General features: G+C 46.9%; 1 long non-coding RNA gene across 2 annotated transcripts in view; it reads left to right on the plus strand.

Annotated features, from left to right (window-relative positions):
- LOC125943967 (uncharacterized) overlaps nucleotides 1-23,553 on the plus strand; it is a 46,146-nt gene that overhangs the window by 6,080 nt on the left and 16,513 nt on the right. The window contains exon 1 of one of the 2 annotated variants that reach the window (XR_007466030.1): nucleotides 22,852-22,928. The exons of the other annotated variant lie outside the window; for it this stretch is intronic. This is a non-coding gene — a long non-coding RNA (uncharacterized LOC125943967). Of the gene's footprint in view, nucleotides 1-22,851; nucleotides 22,929-23,553 lie in introns of those variants that run through there. 2 annotated transcript variants of the gene reach the window in all.

The following is a 23,553-nucleotide window of genomic DNA, read 5'->3' on the forward strand; positions in this document are numbered from 1 at the left end:
CTTTTTTCTTTGGTGATATTTTCTTTTCTTTTTTTGAACTCTAAGAGTATTCCAACAAGCCCATGACACACCCACCCTTGGATTGAATTGGCGCTGTATCAACGAAATTCAGCCTCACGTATGCTAGGTGGTCATGGAAATTTCAACAAAGAGTGCGTATGTGGTAGCAAGCCACGGAGGCCATTAACCCGACATGCTATTCCATACACCCTAAACGCTTGAAGATAACCACTTTGACAGAATTGCCTGTGTGGTTGGGTTAATAATTGACTTTCAGGTGGCTCCAAGCAAAACGTAAGTTTATTTTCCCGACGTTTAGGAACCAACTCGTTCCTTCTTCAGTGATAGGACGACGGATATGTCGAGGCGCAAACTTTTAAGCTTCTTGGTCGAGGAGCCGGAGGGAGGGTTGGATTCTTCATGGCTACTTAAGGATGTAGGCTGGGTGCGATCCAGATGCTTCTGGCTTAAACAGTGAATGCAACCTGAACGGCGGTTTCCTTTGGAACGGTTTAGCTATTATTTTCCTTGGTGGTCTCAGTTTTAGAATTTCAGTCCCTTGAAGGGAATTTTTGGGGTCCGTGTCTTTTGACTGTTCGTATAAGGGGGGTGGGAGGAGGGGTTCGCTTTTCTGAAGTTGTTCTGACTTGTCCTTGCGTTGCCGAGGTGCGGAGGGCGGGGTGAGAGAGATGGTGTTGGGTTCTTCTTGGTTACTAAAGGCTAGCGCGATCGGAGATGGTTCTTTCAGTTATTTTGGCTGAGCTTAACCCGTGAACCTATAAACTGACGGTAGGTTTCCTTTGGAAGAGTTTAAAGCTGTTTCTGGTGTTTTGTATGTACTATTACTCCGAAACATTAGTCGTTTTTGTTGGGTGGTCTCGGTTAGAATTTTGATTTCTTCGAAGGCAATATTATGGTCCGCGTCTTCCTCAGTGTTCGGCTCGCTGGTTTCGCTGTCTGGAGAACGTTCGACGTCATTCTTGTGTTGTTTATCCGTTCGGCCGAGTTTTTCGTTTCGCCCAATGTAGGTGCATACTTTACACGGCGATACTGAAGTCTCAAGAAGTTATCCGCTTTATCTGATTTTATAGGACGTGTAATAAATACCCCGCCACAACTGAAAAAAGAGGCATTGACAGTCAGCCCGTAGTATCTGGCACCCACGCGTAGCGCTTTAGCTGTCAAGAACTCAAGATTCGACCTGAACCACGTACAGAGCTTGCTTGGTTGTCGAAAAGTGTCAGGCTTGAGAAATTACATTTTTTAAATAGCATATAGACAGAACATTATCATTGGCATTATAAAATACCGTTTATGCATGTGCATATTCCTTTGCAAAGCCGGCCGCCGTGAATATGCGGATTGACCACTACTTGAAACTTAACGTACTGCCTCGCACATTTTTAGCTCTATCGCGCGAGCGCCCATTATGCGTCATTTTAGTGCCATTATGCGGCGATAATCACCGAAACTGGCAGAAGTACTCTCAAGTGCATTAACCACTCTCCTGTGCATGAGTCGTCTAATGCGATGTTCCCTTCAGGATGACGTACGGCCATATTAATGTTCTCGTGCGATGTAGTTAAAATGCGGGTGGCTTCTACGTAAAAGTACACTGACACTTGAAGAAACAAGAGATAAGGCGCTATAGCACATATTCCTTCCCCTCTTTTTAGTGTTTGCTGTGAGGTAAGACGTGTAGTCTTAGGGTAGTGAATGTGTGTTATTTTATTTTTAGGCTCTTGGGAGCTCGACGAAATTGTCGCTCTAGGTGCTGCTCGCGACAGGAAGCAATTGGAGGAGAACTAGTTTTGCAGTGACTTTTCTTTACTCGCGGCAAGATGCATGTCGGAGAGTGTCCTTGCTATTTTTTTTTCTTTATGTGCAGTGCAACCAGCGACCCCACCTGAACCAGCGGCACAGACTGACACCACCGTAACAATTCATGGAGGGCAAGTACACACACGCGCTAATTACGCCTTTGAACGGCGTGGATATCATGTCAATTTTCGACTGTATAGATAAAGGGTTACTGTCATATATTTGCGAAAATGTGGATGTTCTGCAATATATTTTCACCACGTAAAAATATCGCGCTCAGCAAGCATCAGGGTGGTGGAACGCTGGAACTTCTGGATGCTCGCAGCGGTCTTGAATGACGAAATTTTCATATCACACCGAATACGAGTAAAAGAAACTTCTAATATCGCAATGTTTATATTTTCAAAAAGCACCAAGCATAACATTTGCATGAGATTTCGGTTCGTCAAAACAGACTATTTGCGTTATTGGCTACATTTAATGGCATTCTCTATACGAGACGTTTGGTCAACTTAGCAGATGGTAAATGACAAATCACTGAAAGGTGATCGTAAATGGCGCGTGATGGTAATAATAGGAATGTAAGAAAGCGACCGCATGCTAACAGAAGCACGTGCATTGTAAAGTACGTTGCTTGAGCTACTGCATCGCACATTGTAATAAAGGCACGCATGGTGGTAGTGGTCAGGCAAGCAACACAATGAGTTGTATTGTCTACATCTAGAAAACAATTTCACAGGCTTCTAAAGTCGTGGTGTTCTTATTAAATTATTGAACAAAAACCCGTAGATGTTAGCCAATGCATGCGTTCAATCAAGAGATGCTGCCCCGGCACAACCGTTGCTCTCCAACAGTGGAACAATTTGGAAAAGTTACCACACGCATCAGTCTTTCAAAGCGTAAAATCCAAATATGTATAGTCTAATAGAAAGCGAAGCAATTGGAAAGAAGGACAGTACAGGAAACAGTGTCTTACTCTTCATGTTCTATACTGTTTTCTGATTTATACATGCAAACGAGCCTGAAACAATCACCGCAACAGTTAGCCATTCCTTATTTGGCGTTGTCCATGTTCGAGCAAAAAGTAATATTCCACAGTTCCGAATGCTGAACTGTATAATCAGATAACAAATTGAATAGGAATAGCCATTGGATCCATATTTGAACTACCGGAGATTCGCTGCAAACTTTCACAATTCAATTTTATAGTCAAGTCAATTCGAAATGCCAGAAATCACCTGATCGGCATTATCTCGAGGTCACAATCGAGAGCGAAATTTGATGACGTCGTTTAGCAAAAAAAAAAAGGCTAGTCGTGCTGGTTTCGCCCATGTGAAATGAAAGTGCAGCACGCGTTCCTTCTGGATGCTCCCGTGCGTAGTAGCTGTAGCAAGCACTGCTGCAGAGTGACGACTAAATTTATAGCGGTGACTTAAAGCATCAAAATAGCCACATCGCTACTCGTAATCTTCGACAATCTTCGACAAAGCTGCCGGTGAATTGCGATGAGCAGTTCCGAAAAAAAATTAGGGGCAGCTTGACACTAGTGGTGCGAACACTGGGCGAACAGCGAAGCTGGCGACCCCACCTAGCTTTATCTCGGTTCGGGCAAGTTTTTACGAGGTTATGCTTCGAGACTCGGCCACGTTTTGTGGAATATCACCCCGGAATCATTGACAGCCCTAGGAGCAACGAACACTCCGTCATTAAAGTATCGGGACGCTTCGGGATGCTCGAAATATTTTGCATGGTTTCGCGGGCTCCGGATCCTCTGCGAATCGCCGACGTTTCGCCGCCGCTTCGGAGGCGCGATACTAGGGATACTCCGCACGGCGCGGTGACGTCATGGTTCGGCAAAGCTAAGGCGAAGCGATGCTGCGTTCGCGATGACGTCACGGCTCGCGCAGCTGTGGCGAGGCTCGGCGCAGTCGGCGCAGCTGGGGCGAAGCGTTTCTAGGCGACGCACGGTGACGCCATTGCCAGGCGGAGGTTTTGTGGCGTACACTTGACGGACCATCTTCGAGCTTAAACACCTTCGCTAGTTCACAGGGGTACGGGCCATTGTGCTTGGACCCTTTCTAAACGACCGCCAGGAACGGCCCACATTTTCTGTCGGCACGAAACAGACTTACGAAAACCTTAATAGCTCCGCTGTAAAAAGGCTTGTGAATTCAGCCCGACAGGGACATGTGCTGTAATACGGCATTTTGGCTGCGCTTACACTTTCCAGCATTTTTAACACGAAAGTGTTTTATGCCGGGGTCCACCAAGACTTCACTGACGTATTTCCGTGACGGAAATACGTCAGTGACGGAAATACGTCATAGAACATAATACAAAGAAAGAAACCAGAAGAAAAAGTTCCACAAACATGAAAAATTTGGAAATCGAGCCCACGACCTCTCGGTCCGCGACGATAGATCGCCGAGCGTTTAACCCATTGCGCCACAAACGCATTTGCAGAGAGCTACACAGACGCGCCTTATATATCTAACACTCCTCCGTGTACCCGCGCTCTTGCTCGGGGCGGTGCCGCCGCCTACGAGCAGAAAAGAGAAGTACTGCATTATGACACTAACGCGCACCGACAGTAAACGCTTCGGTTGTCTCAGCACTACGACGCCTCGATGCCAGCATTCGAAGGAACGCTGGCATCAAGAAGCACTACCAACGCCACCTAGGTGGCGTTCACCGTACTCAGCACAGCGGAGCGTGGCCTCCGCAATTAGCTCTGAAAATGTTTCTGAAGTTGATCGCGGAGGCTGTAATTACGACGCGCTGTACGCGCTGATTTGACTCGGTGACGATTCAGTTACGTGCTTTGTCTTGCGCGTTGTATTAGTGTGTCAGTTACATACTTCGTCTTTCGCGTTGTGCTAGCGTGTGCAGCGTAGTGCAGCTTCCATATGCACGACGGTTGTTCATGGTCATCGACGTTGGTAGTCGTGATGGAGGAGACGTGCCACCAGGCGTCAGCGTGGGTGCATCAACGCCTAAGGGCGCTTTAGCCACAAAACACCAATAGACATTATATATCAATGTGCAATAAACATTACACTACTTCTGTGAAGACACGTTTCACTTTCGTGTTCTATACCGATTCCTATATAAGAGGGATCAACCACATTTTTTTGCATGGTTTGAGGGTTTAGACTCTCAATAAGTAAAACAAAATGGCAAATCATAAATATCAAGCGAACGACAGTTAACACTGAAATGATATCACCGTATTGCGTACGCCGCTGTTCCGAGCTTCCATCATGTGTTGGTGCTAACTGTTTGCGGGACTTCAGGCATTTTCGGCTACCGCTAAAAAGACGCGGGAAGACAACGTGAAGCACAAATACTTCAACTGAATTTTCACAACAGTGAAACAGAAATCTTGGGGTGCGCAGAACCCGGACGCAAAGAAGGAACGTTCAATTATTGTTTTTGTCTCTCACCGGCCCCCTCGACACCCCCCCCCCCCCCCCCACACACACACACTTGTTTTCAGTCTCATTCCTCCGCTCTAACACAGAAGTGGAACAAGTCTATACGCAGCTTATTTACCATATAGGAACACTCTTTCCTGGTGAGAGCCAGTGACGGTTTGCTGAAACATCTGTCAACCGCTTTCTTGATGAAAAACGCTCGAAATATTTTCCCGACAGCCTACTTCAGGAGCCATCTGAGCACAGGTGTGCACTGTGCTCGAGCACCAGTGGTGATGGTCAGCCATATGCCCACCAGCCGCTAAATCATTGACTGCTGCGCTGTGTTACCTCACGCGATGGTACGAACACCAGCCTACTTGCCCAATAGAGCACTTGCAAAGGGGAAGCATATACACCACAGCCTCATGGCAGTCCACAAAGCGCGTGGCATGCTTTTTTACGCAAGCGCGAGCACTCAGAACTTGATCTACTACCTTGCACATTTTTGAACGCTTTCGTGGTGCCGGGAAAACTAACGAAAAACCACACTGCCCTCCAACCTTCCTAAGGCGATGCGGCAGGTTGTGCATGTATGGTACCAGCCTGGGACGCACCTGGTGCCAGTGTTCACTGTGCCCTGTTGACTGTTGGCGCGGCTTCACCTCATCAATGAGGTTCTGCGGTATAATCACTCAGGTGTCTTCATGTAAAGCAGGCCCTACGAAGTGCTCACAGGATTTCTGCAAAACGGCTCGAGCGCAGTTCAGTGCTGTTTATTGTTTAACTATCTTGGTGTCAGGCGTTATTATAGTAAGCATAGCTTGATCTTGCTTCAGGGGAAATACGCCGAGAAAGTAGGCTGTCAATAAAGCTAGAACGGAGATATGGAAACTGCAAGCAAAGCTTTACCGGCATGACTTGGATGAACCTGAGTGCACGTACAGGCGCGTCAAAAACGCCAAGCGCACGATTAACAATACCTTCCCTTTCTTCATTCCCAACCCATTCCAGCAAAATAATAGAAGTAATCTACATACTAAACATATTAGGAATCAACGTATTGCCAACACATGTTTAACATGCGCGTGAAAATTTGCTAAAGGCAGCTCAATTAAAACAGGAGCGAAGCACCCAATAGATTTGTACAAGGTTGCCTTGGATAAAACGAAGTTTACAAGAAAGATAAAATCACGTCCTGTCGAAGTAGTGTCACGAGAAACACGAGGAGCATTCTAGAAGACGTCGGGTACGAAGTCTTCTATATGCTCCAACAGAACTAAATAGGTCACCCTGTAGTCTTGAATAAAATAAATTCTTAACGTCTATTCAGAACGCAAAATACCACTCCCCGGCTTTTTTTTTTTTTTTGCTCAAAGAAGTAGTCAGCTAGAGGATGGAGTAGCGTGCGAGGAAAGCAGTCATTACGTGGCAATGTTCACAAAAAACAGAGCGTGACATTGCCAACACAAACAAGCAACCCGACGCTGGTGCTCTCACCATGAAAGTGTGATCCCATCTCAAAAAGATACCTGCATATCATTTGCTTCTGCGTTAGTGCAGGGGAAGAAGAACACGCAAGAAATGCGGGGTGGGGGGGGGGGGCAAAAACATAACGTGAAAGTTGTTTCTGCGTCATGATTCTGCGCATCCTGTGAGTTCTGTTTCGGCTTCCGCGTGCTTCTCGTTTTTGTCCTCAGCATCTTAAGCGCTATTCCACAATGTTTCAACTCGGAAATACGCAATAGCTATCCCAACTTTGTTTTCGAAATCATTATAGGAATATTTGGGCGTTACAAATACAACCTCCATTTGTAGTACTTTTTGATAGGGGAAATGTTTCAGTCATTGAACCAGTGCCATCTTTCCTGAAAGAAAAACTACACTTCATAATTTTTCCCTAAATACCGACAACACTAATTAAAACGAAGCTTGCGGAAATTGATCTTTTGCATAAGACAGGGTAGTAAATACAGCAAATAACTACTAAGGCAGCAAGCTCTCACTAACAACAGTTATACAATCGCAGGCAGGGTGAAGGAGGCAACAACATTATTATTAAATGATAATGTACCTTTTACGGGCAAAGTGTCGGGCAGGAGTGGTTTACAAGGTACCCTTGTCCCGTGGAAAGGAGTACGTTTCCCAGGCTGATCAATCTTTGAGTGAAAAGCTCCGTTGCCTCAGTACAATGTTTGAATGGGCAGGGATGTTCACTTCGCATTCAACTTTCCTCAAGGCAACAAACAAGGCCCCTTGATCAGCCTTCATATATGTCTTGCACTTAGTGTTGCACGGAAATACAAAATGAAGGAACAACACAAGCTAATTTCTGACAGCACAATCTACCAATCTACCAATTACCAATATTAAATGTCTATACGGTAATAAGTAGGTGGTCAGAACCTGATGAACAAGGCAAATGAAAGAACGTTTAGCGGAGAAGATTTTTCCGGTTTTTGCAAGTTCTTCACAAATCGCTATTTGACTTCTAAGGCTCAAGAAGGATTTGGCTATCTACTTATCACCATAAAGACACATCCTCTAGCTACAAATGGAACACTTCGTAGAGTGTGCTTCCTTAGGTTAATTTGGCTCGTTTTTTTTTTCATGAGGAGCCGCGTAAGACAATTATATACGCTTTCTATAGCCGACAGTTAAGCGCACCTTAAACTTAGACCCGTGTATTGTTGTCGCAAAAATTTGTCATAAGCGTAATTGTGACTAAATAAATTATTGAAGAAGGAGAGCTACACGTTAGCATTGAATAAATTTAGTTATCTAAAGAAATGTAATACCTGGACGCGTGAGCACACTGATGTTTCGGAACAACAGTAATCTCTACTTACAGGTTCCTCCATATTGCGCATTCTTTTATTCATACCTTCTCTGTGTCGTTGTCAATTCGTACCTTATGCCAGAAAATGAAAATACTGGTTCGTGGTAATTGTAATCGCCTGTCGATGGCGACAGTCAGCGCTAAATTGATACATCCGCAACAGGAAACAAGATACAATGAGAGTGGAAATTTTTGTGTGTGCTTCCTGTGTCATTGCGGCGCTTATATTGTGTTCCTAAGTGGCGCGCAATATCGCTAGTGCCTTTCCGCAAATATGTTCTAGCGCTAAGCTATTTGGAGTTGACGCAATGGTATTAATTACGCAGGCCAGTTATGCTTCCATGAGAAACACCAAAACACACGAGAACACTAAGTTGTGCGAGTTCGCTTGCAGTCAGCAAGGCGACCGGGCGAAATAATGTAAGGGATACGCCTGCTACGACAGCCAGTGTGTTCAGCACATCCTCCTGGCTTTGTTGCTCGCGCTATCCGCCAGTATTAACGCATGCGCGGCGCAACGCCAGTCTTACGGACACATGGTACTCACTCTTACCTCTTGAGTGTCGCAATGCTCTAACAATTATGCATGTTCTTCTCCAATGCCCTGTTGTAGAAGCACAAAGGAACTTTAAGAGAGTTTAAAGTTTTTAGCGAGTGTAGGCTTCCTACTTGCAATTTCATATTTCCATTGATCGCAGCCTTGTGTCATTCCCGAGGAAATAGATGAGCATTTTTATCTCGCATGCCAGGCACTCCACACTCCTTGCCCTGGCACAGACTGTTGCTGATGCTGCGTGACTTTGTGAAGGTCATATGCTGTGACCGTAATCATTAAATAAAATCATCGCTCAATTAATTTTAGGCCCTATAAACTACTGTTTCTTATACTTCTCCTTGAGTACTGCTTACTAACCTCAGTCGACCACCAACACTGTGTTTGGCGCTCTTTGGCCACAGTTTCCCTAGCGCCATGAAATATACTACTAACTCACCAGAAGCAGAGAGGAAAAAAATGTGGTTGATCCCTCTTATATAGGAATCGGTATAGAACACGAAAGTGAAACGTGTCTTCACAGAAGTAGTGTAATGTTTATTGCACATTGATATATAATGTCTATTGGTGTTTTGTGGCTAAAGCGCCCTTAGGCGTTGATGCACCCACGCTGACGCCTGGTGGCACGTCTCCTACATCACGACTACCAACGTCGATGACCATGAACAACCGTCGTGCATATGGAAGCTGCACTACGCTGCACACGCTAGCACAACGCGAAAGACGAAGCACGTAACTGACACACTGATACAACGCGCAAGACAAAGCACGTAACTGAATCGTCACCGAGTCAAATCAGCGCGTACAGCGCGTCGTAATTGCAGCCTCCGCGATCAACTTCAGAAACATTTTCAGAGCTAATTGCGGAGGCCACGCTCCGCTGTGCTGAGTACGGTGAACGCCACCTAGGTGGCGTTGGTAGTGCTTCTTGATGCCAGCGTCCCTTCGAATGCTGGCATCGAGGCGTCGTAGTGCTGAGACCACCGAAGCGTTCACTGTCGGTGCGCGTTAGTGTCATAATGCAGTACTTCTCTTTTCTGCTCGTAGGCGGCGGCACCGCCCCGAGCAAGAGCGCAGGTACACGGAGGAGTGTTAGATATGTAAGGCGCGTCTGTGTAGCTCTCTGCAAATGCGTTTGTGGCGCAATGGGTTAAACGCTCGGCGATCTATCGTCGCGGAACGAGAGGTCGTGGGCTCGATTTCCAAATTTTGCATGTTTGTGGAGCTTTTTCTTCTGGTTTCTTTCTTTGTATTTGTTCTATGACGTATTTCCGTCACTGACGTATTTCCGTCACGGAAATACGTCAGTGAAGTCTTGGTGGACCCCGGCATAAAACACTTTCGTGTTAAAAATTCTTCCCTTCCGCATAACGTGATCACATCCCTCTGCATGCTGCATTTTTCTGAGTAATGAACCGCTTTTCAATTTGTAAATAGTTTTAAGCTTCATAGAAAAAACAAACATCCTGAAATTAAATTAGCCAGGATATTCGTAGCACGTGTCTACGTTGCTTGCCTTTAAGGGCACTCTTCGAGCAGTGTTGCTACAAGCAGTGATATGTTTCATTGCATTATCTAGTCTTAATAAAATTCTGTGGCATAACCACACTAGCCGTCATTATTTATTCTGCTATACATTTTACGCCATTTACAGCGACAGATTTTTAGGCATTTTACACCCATGTTACTTCAACCATTAGCACTAATTTCTTTCGTTTAAGTCAGAATTCACTGACAACACACCATCTTGTGTCATGGCGCCCTGTGGTCATTCTGGCCCTTGCGACATTAAAAACGACACATCACCAACAGCGCCAGCGCGTGTGCTTCTGTTTGCCGCTTCGACGGGTGCTGATGTTGCTCTGCCTTTGTTTCGCTTTTGTCCGCAGGTCTCACAAAACCAAGTAAGTATGCTCGTGCTGAGGTGCATGCATCTCTCCATGTTACATGCTCAAACAGTTTCATTTGACTAGGTCACAGAGTATGAAAATATTACCCAATTATGAGAGTTGCTAACACGCTTTTGTAATCTAGTCGCATGACACAAGTCCACTGTAGTAATATGCGCGAAACTAAAATACATCTAACCTAACTTGTCTGTCATGTGGCGATTGAAATTGTTATCGGGGCAGTGTTACAGCTACGCGTTGGTCGATGAATAGGCGAGTGCGTAAGGAGCCAGAGTTTGACAGTGTATTGCTCTATTTCAAATAAGAGTTCATCATTAAAACGGCGAACTGTCTCCACGGCCGCATCAGATAGCAGTTTCGCATTTACTGCTCAGCAGGCAAGCAGCACAAACGACAAAGGAAACTTCGAAACGGAAGTAAAGAGGCCATAGGAACGCGAAGCTCATGTAGTAGCTATGTATACATCTACACTATATAGGCGAATTTCACTCCCGAAAGCGGGCGCTGACTTGGCATATTAGAAGGAGTGGGGATTAGTATAATATTCGAAACGTCTACCAACGCCACAAACTTTATACAGTGCCTGTCCCAGACTCTATACCAAGCCGACAAGTTTCACCGGTATGACTAATCATTTGGCGCAAATACGCATGAGAACGGCGGAAACTGGTCTGTTCTATCGCACACGTCGATAACAGGCCGAGATCTGACGAATGAGTTTTCGTTTCATTGGCCTGATGCAAACAGCGCAGCTGTTGTTGAAAGAGCAGCTACAGCCCTTCTACAAGTCACTAGGCTAGACGCATGGCTTGGGAGGCTCGGCAACAATGTCAGAGCAGGCATGTTATACGGGCCTCCACCTTTCAACATAACTCATCATCCCTTTTCAAAGCCGTCTCCTTTCCCCAGTGTAGAGTAGCATGCCACAGCAAGCTGTAGCTCAGGTCTCTATGCTTTTGCATGAATAAATATTTCTTATTCTTTCTCTCTATAGTTAGACGATGGCAGCATCTCGCTTTACATTCCCATCTCTAAGCACGACTCGCACTTGTTCTTGTGCGCCCCTCGCTGTCAGCGATAATTCTCGGGAAAGTATCTAATCTATCACATCCGCACATATCGCTCTCTGTAGAGTATAGGCTATCTAAAGGTTCTGCACATCTGCCCTTCCACTTCTTGCCACCTATTGCATACATCCTTTGTAAAATTTGAAGACTGCAATAATAGGAATTTTTCTGTCTGAATGCGACAGTACTTCAGCATTGCGCTACATTATGGCACACATTGCAAGTCATACGTGTTTAGTCGAACTAGATATGCGACTTTTGGACGAGTCTGATGCTTCCTCGGTAGGTAATTTAGGACTCGTGAATGCAAATATGGGATGGTACATGCCTAAGTACGGCACCGTATCTTCCCAGTTTTTTTATCTTCATCGGAGAATACATGACGAATAAGCCTCCGGACTTGGCTCTCTGTCTTTCCTGAGTTGGAAATAACTAAAATAAAGAAGGGAGTGCTTCATGAGCTAAGATAATTATTTCTAGGATGAGATACTTCCATCCGTTCGCTTGTGCGGTCGCAGTAAGGAAACACCGCATTCAGGTTGTAATTCACGTGGCTTAGCAGATGGATCATCTCAGTTGCTTACGTCAAGAAATGAAATGCAGAGGAGCTGTGCACAACCTCGCCTTTGTCTGCTGCACATATATTGCCTCCTGGTATGACTTATGACGGTGTTGCACAACCGCCACCTATCATCTCGGAGTCTGCATAGCTTGCAAAACTCAGCACATTTTATTTATTTATTTATTTGTACATACTGCAGCCCTATAGCAGGGCTATTGCAGGAGTGGGTTAACGCAGTGGTGAACAAAAATATGATTGAAACTGACCAAAGAATCTTACAACATTAGCAAATGCAAATATTAGTACAACAGGTAAAGCACTGAAAAATCATTTTCTTCAATACTGACATGCATACATGTTTATCTTTGACCAGTGGCCGCTTTCCACCGACTAACAAATGTTAAACGTTATCGCTCGGCGCAGGACGCGCCTTCATTGGAAGCTTCTCGAAAATTATCGATGCTTCTATCCGTCGTCTGTGGTCACGGACGCTCATGTAATCTGATTGTAGAGCGACGCGAATACAAGGACTGTAACAATACAATACAATACAAGGACTGCTTCTCGTCGTCGTCAAAAGTTCGACAATCCCCTGTCGCCAAGGACCGCATCATAACCGACGAATATGTCCGCCCACTCCGCCAGAGCCCGTACTGAGTTTCGGCGCGCGAACGCGAGGCCATAAGGCAACAAGTCGACGAAATGCTACGTGACGACATCATCCAGCCGTCCAAGAGTCTGTGGGCGTCCCCCGTGGTGTTAGTGAAGAAGAAGGAAGGAACCCTACGTTTCTGCATCGATTATCGTCGCCTCAACAAAATCACGAAGAAGGACGTATACCCTTTTCCACGGATTGACGACGCCTTCGATCGACTCTACAACGGAAAGTACTTTTCGTCGATGGACCTCAAAACCGGCTACAGGCAAATCGAAGTCGACGAGAGGGACCGGGAGAAGACAGCCTTTATAACACCAGACGGACTGTTCGAGTTCAATGTCATGCCGTTTGGTCTTTGCTCGGCACCTGCGACTTTCCAATGCTTCATGGATACAGTACTGGCAGGCTTGAAGTGGCAGACTTGCCTCGACTATTTGGACGTCGTCGTTTTGTTTGCCTCAAGCTTCGAAGAACACCAACGGTGCCTTGAAACAGTTCTTAAAGCAATCAAAACCTCCGGACTCACGTTGAAGCCAGACAAGTGCCGCTTCGCATACTATGAGCTCTTGCTTTTGGCCCACGTCATCAACAAGTCTGGAGTGCGCCCTGACCCTCAGAAAACTTCGGCCATCTCCAACTTTCCTCCGCCCGCCAACAAGAAGGCAGTGCGTAGATTTGTTGGACTGTGCGCCTATTACAGTTGCTTCGTCAAGGACTTTTCACGGATCGCCGAGCCACTGACGTACTACCTCACGAAGGCCGACGTCGAGTTGAAGTGGGAGACGCCGCAAGTCGAAGCATTCGAAGAACTGAAGCGTCTGCAATCGCCGCCAATACTTGCGCATTTCGATGAAAACGCCGATACCGAAGTCCACACCGACGCAAGCTGCGTAGGACTCGGCGTCGTGCTTGTGCAGAGGACTGATGGACTAGAAAGGGTTGTAAGTTACGCTAGCCGGTCGCTATCGAAGGCGGAAGCAAATTATTCCACCACAGAAAGGGAGTGCTTCGCCATCATCTGGGCTACATCAAAGTTTCGCCCCTACCTCTATGGCAGGCCCTTCAAAGTTGTGAGCGACCACCAGGCATTGTGTTGGCTAGGAAACTTGAAGGATCCTTCAGGTCGCCTTGCACGGTGAAGTCTGAGACTTCAAGCATTCGACATCACCTTCGTTTACAAGTCCGGGCGAAAGCACTCTGACGTCGACTGCTTGTCTCGCGCCCCCGTCGAACCGCCGCCACAGGACGACCAGGAGACGACACTTTCTTGGGACCCTTCAGTGCCGACAAATTCGCCGAACAACAGCGAGCCGACCCGGTAGCGTATTTCCAATTGCTAGTAGGTACAGCGTTTGACTGCTGGCGCCACGCTGCGCCGCTCGCGTTTACCATGTTTCTAGCCGCCGCCGTTGGAAAGGAGGAGGCGTTGACGGAGAAAACGCTGGGCTGGTGGTGACTAGCCTGCTGTTGGGATCGGTGGTATTATAAACGCATCTATGTTTTGATGATCCAAATATAATCTCACTAGGAAGGGAGCAGTCTACCTGACTGGGGCAGTATTTTTTTTATTTGGGGTGTTGCTACGCTGCGCTCCGCAACACCCCAACGACCGCCGCTTCGCGTCGGCGCCCGGTACCACGGCTGCCGCCGTGGCACCGGGGTTCAAACGACCACGCTGGCAAACAGAGAGGGAAAAAAAGCGTGATATTAAGAAAAAATCGTAGCGCAAGCGGGATTTGAACCAGCGCACGTATTATCCTAAAGCGAGCGCCGTAGCCACTCAGCCATACAGCCACGCTTCCAAGGGTTGCATTCATACGAACGAGATTAAAGCCCCTTGATGTTAGAAAGTAGCGACACTCTCCCCCGCGCGCGCGCTTGCCTCCTCAATTCTCCTCGGATTTCTCCCCCTCACCGGGCCGGCGCGGAGCTGAACCCTCCAGTGGCTCGCTGCAGCCGCATTAGAATCAATGCGCGCGCTAGTTTATTCGGCCCTTTGACGCATTGTATGGGAATTTATCCCTTGTGAAACTGTCATGACGAAAGTACGTTTCCGATAGAACGTCATGACATTTTTTTTGAGGACGCTTCGATAAATACAAGCGGAAGTGCTCCGAAAAAATGAGTACCAAGCAGTGGCTGAGCTGTTTACCTCTACGTCGCCACTTGGGTTGTCCGTAACGCGGAGGTGTATTGGGTGCATACAATATAAGCAGCGTAGAGTATAAACGAGAATTTGGTTCACAATCTTCGCTCTTAAAAGGCTCAGAGAAGGTAACCAAGAAGAAATGTGATAGTTTAATTAAAGTGAATTCGCCAAAATGAGTGGGCCAAAAGCCTTTGTACCAATGCCACTGTGCGAAATACGTGCTGTGTTTGCGAAACAGCCAACATAGAACTTTACACACGCGCCTGTATTCCGTCACTATGAAACGACGAGAAATTACATTCCATCACCTCTGGGAGTAACCTAAGTCTCTCTCTCAAAAAAAAAAAGGCTGATTGCTTACACGGAAACTGCTAAGACTGGCACTTGATAATTAACTTACAGACTTCAAGATGTCAAGTTTATCAGAATTGAGGGAGATTATCAGAAGCGCGTGGCTTGTACTTAATGAGCATGCGCGAATAATACATAATACCACTTATCTACCTATATATTGCGGTTCATGCCTTCGCAACATAAAGTACATAAAGAAAAAAATGCTCGCAGTATTGAAACTTTGCAAAGATACAATAAGCACGCAATAAGAGTAAAATAGTTCCTTGGCTTCACAAGTATCAGGCGCAAAAATCACACGCACACACATACACGCACACACGCACGCACATACACAAACACGCACATACGCACGCACACAACTACAAAGTATGAGTTAGAGGCAATAACTCACAAATTACATACATTTGAAAACTAACGCACGCGCGAAAACACAAAAAAAAGTTGTCGCAGTTTCACCTGAAAGGTGAAGCATCAATTGCGATAGCAAATTTGTAGAGAGATATACGGAGTAATGATATTAGCTTTATCAGCTGTATAAACTTGGACATGCAGCAGCACCGGCAACGCGCCGAACTGTTGTCGACGCCGTCGGCATTTTGCCCGCGTTCGCTCAAAATGCGTGCGGCGTTGGTGACTGTTGCCGGAGCCTCTGATATAAATAGGCACTTGGTGCCGCAGCTAAACGTCGCCTCCCTTCCCTCCCCCTTCCCCCCCTCCCCCACGGCCTCTCGCGCATCGGAAGAAGGCGCGTTTGCTCTACATATATGGTGATTGTAAAGGAGGAAAGAGACGCCTACTTCTGCAGCCCTTAAGGAAGCACGGCGCAGAACGCGCGTTTGTTCTCCGCCGTGCGTTCACTCCCCGTGAAAGAGCGCGTCCCTCGCGCCCTTTCACTCGCACATACAGCGTTCGGCGGCGCGCGGCCATTGGCGCTGAGCCGTGCTCCCTCAAGGGCTGCAGAAGATAGCGCCAACCTTTCCCTTTCCCTCAAGAACCACTTACCTACCGCGGCCACGATTTCATCTCCATTGACGTCATACGGAACCTCACGGCGACGCCGACGGCGACGGCGACGCCGACGGCAGAAATCTGCTTTTGAGTGTCCATATAATTGCTATCGCAATAAAAGCTTTGTCACGGCTCGAAGAGTCAACGAAAATTTCCGCCGACTCACTTAAAAAAAAAAGTATATACACAGTTATCGGTGCTCTCTATTAAACTGAACGAAGAGTACGGCTATGCGAAGAGCATTAAAATCTCCATGCGACTTCATCCACAAATATGAGGAAAGCTGCAACATTCACCTCGCAAAGAACGGCGTGCTTAGAAGGGGCGAAATCCCTTCTCCCGATGTTATGGAGCCACTGCTTCCGACGCACGACATTACGTTCACCTCGGGGGATATAAAATAAGGCTTGCCCTTTCTCTGGCCTGCTGCTGCATTGAAACGCGCAGCAGCAAGGCATTTTCACGGAGAACGAATCTCAGATTCCTACGAAAGGATGGAAAAACTTGGGAAACACACGTTCGGAGCGGCAGGGCGACCACCACTTGGACTGCTCATGGCGAGCGGGAGAAACTAAAGGCGCGCGGAAGCAAGTTTCGCGCCGTTTTCGTGACGTCAGGGTCACCTGATGGGGTAATCTCGAGCGCCGCAGCCATTCAGCGTGGCGGATGCGCTGCCTCCGCGAAAGAGGAGGAGAAAAAGAGGAGGTTGACCGCGCCGGCGAGGGTGTTGCGGCGTAGATCAAAGCGTGTCGCTACTTTCTAACATCAAGGGGTTTTAAACGAGATTGCGTTCGAGCACCCTCGGCGAAAGAAACCACCTAGAAACGCGGTACGCGCGAGCGGCGCAGCGTGGCGCCAGCGGTCAAACGCTGTACCTACTAGCAATTGTAGTGTTGCGACCCGGAACTGGAGTGTACTCGACAATGGTAGAGTGGGCCGAACGGCGCTCTGCCGCTGAGGCGCCGCGTGTGGAAAAATAGTGCGAGGGCGCTGCGAGCGAACTGGATTGGGGCGGAGACGCGCTCCGCGGCATATTGAACGTACTTTCGCTGCGGGCGCCGAGGCCAATTGCGCATAGTACGCTCTTAAAATAGTGCGTTATTTCAACTGCAAATTTATGTTTACACCATTTTGCCAAACATATATATTTCAGGCATGGATTATACAACGCGACGTCTTCAATTTTGCTGTCGTTGTCAAGCGTGTCGTCTGCTAGCGAGCGCGGGACGCCCAGTTTTTCTCGCAGAACCTCTGTCCAGTACATTTTTTTTAATGTTTTAGTTGCTTCGGTGTGCCCATGACTCTTGACGGCCTGTACCAAGTGTAGTTTTAGCCATGTGAACTGCTGTTTTTGCCACTGTCCTCTAAAAGTAACTGGTATCTCCGCACCATGAAGGCTGCGTACAAAATTTTATTATTGATACCGTGACATTTTACGCGCGCTTCTTGTTGCTGGTTATTGATCAGGGACAATGATCGAAGAAAAGAATATTAGAGTGAAATAAACCAGGTTTATTAACTGCGTGGCGCGAAGAATGACCAATGTGATTCTAGGTAATTAAATCAAAGGGTACATAGACATATATATTCACGATATATATGTAAGGAAAAAAATAAGAAATCTTCTAAATGCAATAATTGAAAAAGTGAGAACTCCCGACCGGAATAAGCGCGTGTGTTTGCAGAAACGAACACACTTACTAGTAGCCCCCGACCACCGCCCGCTCTGCTATCACTGCGGGGAAGCTGGTCATATCTACCGCCGATGCCCATACCGCGAGCCGCGATACCGCGATGCCCATATCGGCCTACGAGGGTTCGCCGTCAACGCGCCGCGTCCAGTGCGGGGTAAACGACCGCGCGACATTGCAGACTACCTCGCCGGAGCCCAGTGGCAACATCTACGACACTCACGCTCGCCGTCACCAGGCCGCTACATCTCGCCGCATCGCCGTCAGTACACCGGTCCCACCCGGGGCCGATCTCCCAGCCCTTACCCGGGAAGCTAAAGGCAGCAACCGATGGAGGTGCGGTTGCTGTACGACGCAATGCCGAAGATCCTCCGCCGCCGCCGCCGACGACGACGATTCGCGAATCATCACGACGAGATATCAGCACGCCGCCTAGCAACAGCTTTGACAGCACTTCGCCGCCGCAAGAAGACCAGCAGACGCGACGTAGCAGCAGCGGAGCAAGCCGACGCAGCCGTGATCCGACGCCACGACTTAACCGTAATGCTAGACGACGGTCTACCGACTTAGACGTGCTCATCGATGGTCATAACGTCACCGCTCTCGTCGACACTGGCGCCGACTATTCCGTCTTCAGTGGCGCGTTCGCCGCCAAGTTAAAGAAGGTGAAGACGGCCTGGCAAGGACCCGATATCCGGACAGCGGGAGGCCACCTAATAACGCCGGCTGGAATCTGCACAGCCCGAGTCACGGTAAACAACCGCACTTACCCGGCGAGCTTCGTAATCCTGCAGCACTGCTCCAGGGTTGTCATCCTAGGCATGGACTTTGTAAACCAATACGGTGCAGTCATCGACTTAAGATCCAAGTCGATAACGCTTTCAACGCACAACGCGATACCACCGGTGAAAGATAAACATGTATATGTGTCAATAATATACAAGCTGCTGAGTTAAGCGGTCATACATTTGGGAACGGCATTACATTTATGCATGAAATGTAGGATAAGTGTAACGTGTTTTTCTCGGAAATCAGACTCGAGAATAATTTATGTTGTTTACACCCCCAGAAATAAGCCGAAGAACACAGCCACCTGCTTTTTTTCTTTTTTTATATATAAGCAGATTCTTCGGTTTTACGTGGTAAAACCACGATATAATTAAGGCACCCAGTTTATATATTTTTTGCCACCTGGGGTTCTTTAACGTGCACCTAAATAGACGTACACGAGTCTTTTTCCATTTCGTTCCCTTCGAATTCCGCGACCTGGATTGAACCCGCGTGCTCAAGACCGTATCCACTATACTATGCAGCCACTAATTAGGCTACCCGGCAGACTTTCTTTTCTTTTTCGTTTTTTTTTTTTTTTGAAGTATCGACTGGAAAAAAAATCCACGTACGGCTTACGGCCAAATATTAGCATATAGAATGGCCGCTTTAGGGTATGCGATCAAATATCTTTGTACGCATTTTTTATATTATTGTCTAATAAAATTCTCCTTTGATTTGATTCAATTAACTAAAACCATTTTCGGCGCTCGAGGTCTGACTGCAATAAATGACCCCTTAACGATTACTCCGCATTCTTTTACGCGAGAAAGGCGAAAATTTGAATGAAATGTTGCGCTGCAGCTTTTTTTTTCTATAACAATACTTCCCGTAAATCTGAGGACAAGGCGCCGGATGGGCAGCTATGTTTTATTTGTTTGAAGCGGCAAGCAGCAAGGTTGCATATCTATCTCCTTCTGCGTTTCGAAGGAGCGACTGATGAAAAAATTTATGTGCAACAATACACACGAGAGATACATGCTGCTTGAAGAAAGATAAAAATATTTTGTCTCCGAAGGGAACCGTACAATAACATAGTAGAATGAAAGCCGACACTGCGGCCGCAATGCACGCGCAATGACCGAGCGGTATTAAAAAATAATAAAAATAAATAAAGAAGAGAAAGAAAGTAATTTATTCTTAAGGCATAAATACATGTCACATGCCATTATGAACCCCATTTGAGTGGTCTGAACGCAAATACCAGCGCGCGAAGTAGTACGAATGACCCTGTCGAGCAGTATCGCTAGCAGTTTCTAACAGCGCGACCTTGATGCGGCCCAATCCACTTCGACCGCAGCGCCACCCCAGTATTTTTCCACGTCGGGCACCTCACGGCAAAGCATGCGGCCGCCCCAGCCGCTCGTCCCACTCGACCATATTTTAGTACACTCTACCGGAACTAAGGAGCGTTGTAGACTACCTGGAAGGCAAGACCGTCATGGTGCCGAAGGTGTTCAGGCGAGGATTGGCGTCGTTTTTCTTGCAAAACGACATTCTCCTAAAGAAGAACTTCTCGCCTCTCCGAGCCAACTACATCCTCGTGGTGCCCTCAGCGTTGCGTCCAGAGGTTCTGCAAGCTCTCCATGACGACTCAACGGCTGGACACCTCGGCTTTTCCCGCACGCTTGCGAGGATCCAAGAAAAATACTACTGGCCTCGCCTCTATGCCGACGTCGCCCATTACGTAAGGACCTGCCGAGACTGTCAGCGACGCAAAAAACCGCCCACAAGGCCAGCCGGACTTCTACAGCCGATCGAGCCTCCGCGCCGACCGTTCCAGCAGATCGGGATGGACTTACTGGGGCCTTTTCCGACGTCGACGTTCGTGAATAAATGGATCGTCGTAGCTACGGACTACCTCACCCGCAACGCTGAAACAAAAGCCTTGCCCAAAGGCAGCCGCCGAGGTAACCCGATTCTTCGTTGCGAACATCCTCCTGCGTCGTGGTGCCCCAGAAGTCTTCATCACCAACAGCGGTACGCCTTTACAACAGAACTCAAGCCATCCTGCGATACAGCCAGACAAGCCATCGCCGGACCACCGCGTACCACCCGTAGACGAATGGCCTCACCGAGTGCCTAAATAAGACTATCGCCGACATGCTGGCAATGTACGTCGACGTCGAACACAAGACGTGGGATGCCATCCTTCCATACGTGACCTTCGCATAAAACACGGCCGTGCAAGAAACGACGCACATGGCGCCGTTCAACCTGGTCTACAGAAGGAAACCGGCAACGACGCTTGACGCCATGCTACCGGACGTCACCGATGAAGAAAATTTCGACGTTACCACCTATTTGCAGCGTGCCGAAGAAGGTCAACAGCTCGCCCGCCTGCGCATCAAGAACCAGCAGAGGACCGACAGCCGACACTACAATCTTCGAAGACGTTACGCCGAGTACCAGCCCAGCGACCTTGTTTGGGTCCGGAATCCGATACGCCGACGAGGACTTAGCGAGAAACTCTAACGTCGCTATTTCGGACCATATAAGATCATCTGACGTATTGGCGCACTGGACTATAAATTCGTGCCAGAGGGTATTTCGCAATCACAGCGGCGCGGCGCACGACCTGAAGTCATCCATGTGGTGCGTCTTAAGCCTTTCTACGCCCCCTAAGAAACTTAGGTCCTTACTTATTTTGTTATTGTTTCTTTTTCCTTTCTCTACGCGTGCTTTTGTTTTCGCATTCGTGTTTGTAGCATCGGAGCGATGCTTTTTAAGGCGAGGGTATTGACACGCATACATGTTTATCTTTCACCGGTGGCCGCTTTCCACCGGCTAACAAATGTTAAACGTATCGCTCAGCGCAGGACGCGCCTGCATTGGAAGCTTCTCGAATGTTATCGATGCTTCTATCCGTCGTCTGTGGTCACCGACGCTCATGTAATCTGATTGTATGAGCGACGCGAATTGTCTAGAACTTTCTGGAAGACACGCGGGCACCAGAGATTAAACTGGAACCTTCGATGACTCCAGTATAAAAGCCGACGCGTTTCGCCGTTGATGAGATTTCGACCATCGCCTACTGTGTTCGCCGCTATCGTTGTGCTTTGAGTGTAGCTTTCTTTTGTGGGCACAGGTTCGCCCAATAAAGAATCAGTTTCGCTATACACAGTTTTACGACTGTTCTCTTCACTGTCACTACTCCGCCACAATACAGAAAGCAGCCAAACAGTGAAATTCATGCACAAAACATAAATCAAACGTAACTCAAGCAGTTACACACGCTGGTTATCATAAAGAGCACTTTCGAATTCGCTTATCGGGAGTGAACGAAGATAGCCAGGTATTTAATTCCATACCTCTATAGTGCGGGGAAAGAAGCTGTACTTGAAAGTATTTGTACGGGCATAGAAAGGGTAACGATTCAGCTCGTGGAAGTTACGTGTAGAAGGCTTGGCGAAAGATAAGCAAACTGTGTTCGAAGTACGATAGAACATGTCAATTATGTTGTGCAAAATTTTTAAAGATTCCACGTCACGACGCACGGGAAGTAATGTTACGTTCAGAGAAGTGAGGGTAGATGATGATGAAAAATAGCAGTCATACTGGTGAAAAATTGAGTGGACAGCTTTGTTTTGAACTGCTTCTAGTTTGATTATGTTGTTTTGGTTATGGGGTGACCACACTGTGGCGCCATAATCGATAATGGGGCGGACAACATTAGGCACATATAAGCAAACGCCGCAGTTTTGTATTTAGTTGTGGCCCAGTCGTTCCCACGTCTGTTCCTGATCTCTGATATGTCTGATATGCCTCAATGCTGGTTTCTCACGATGTTTCACTACAAGGCTAGTTTCTACATTGATTCAAAAGAAAGTGGTCTTGTTAAGAACAATTGCGAATTGAAGTCGTTCAACTTTGTTAGAAAAACGACGTTTCTATAGCAAGCAATATACATCTATAATGAATATACTTTAAAAAGTTATTTTTATTAAAAAAATTCTTCGTATAATAAAGTGGGACCACTTGAAGTACTGATAACGCACCTTAATTCCACCATCTCATCATATCTTGTTTTTTCTTTGACTTTCAGCAACACAGGCTCCAAAAAATTGGCAAATCAGTAAGTAAACTATTTAGCATAAACGTGTAAATTTGGAGTGAGCAATGGTGGAACCTGTCTCCTGAGAAGTCGCGTATCGTGGCTCAATTGGTAGAATTTTGCGGCGAAATTGGTGTTTACATAGGCCGTGAGTTCCGAAATACTGTATGCTTTAGAATTCAGTTAATATTGAGTTTAGTAGCGCGGTTTCTGTTGGACTACAGCTGCCTACGCATGAATATCAGTGGGGAAGGTTTTGTTCACAGTTTCCGTTAGCTTGTCTTTTCAGGCGAGAAAGTTTACAAGGTCGCCATTTTACCGCCACTGTGGGACAATTAAAAGGTGTAGTGCACATAATGGCGTGGTTTAGGAACTTGGAAAGCCCAGGGTGTCTGCTGAGGTCTTGTTCATTTCTTATTGGTAAGGAAGGGAATTTTGCATTATAAAAGAGCCATAGCTATGTTTTTCAACAGAACGGATCCCAAATGCCACAAACAGCATTTAGAAATATGTGACGTCTCACTGAAGTAGTTGTTTTGGGGTTTTACCGTGAAATTCAAGAAGTAGGACTGTCAGCTTCATTTTGATTTCTAATAACCAAAATCGTATGACGATATATTGATAATACTCTTTCTAAAGAATGTTG

This window comes from Dermacentor silvarum, chromosome 3 (genome assembly GCF_013339745.2).
Source record: "Dermacentor silvarum isolate Dsil-2018 chromosome 3, BIME_Dsil_1.4, whole genome shotgun sequence".
Classification (NCBI taxonomy): domain Eukaryota; kingdom Metazoa; phylum Arthropoda; class Arachnida; order Ixodida; family Ixodidae; genus Dermacentor; species Dermacentor silvarum.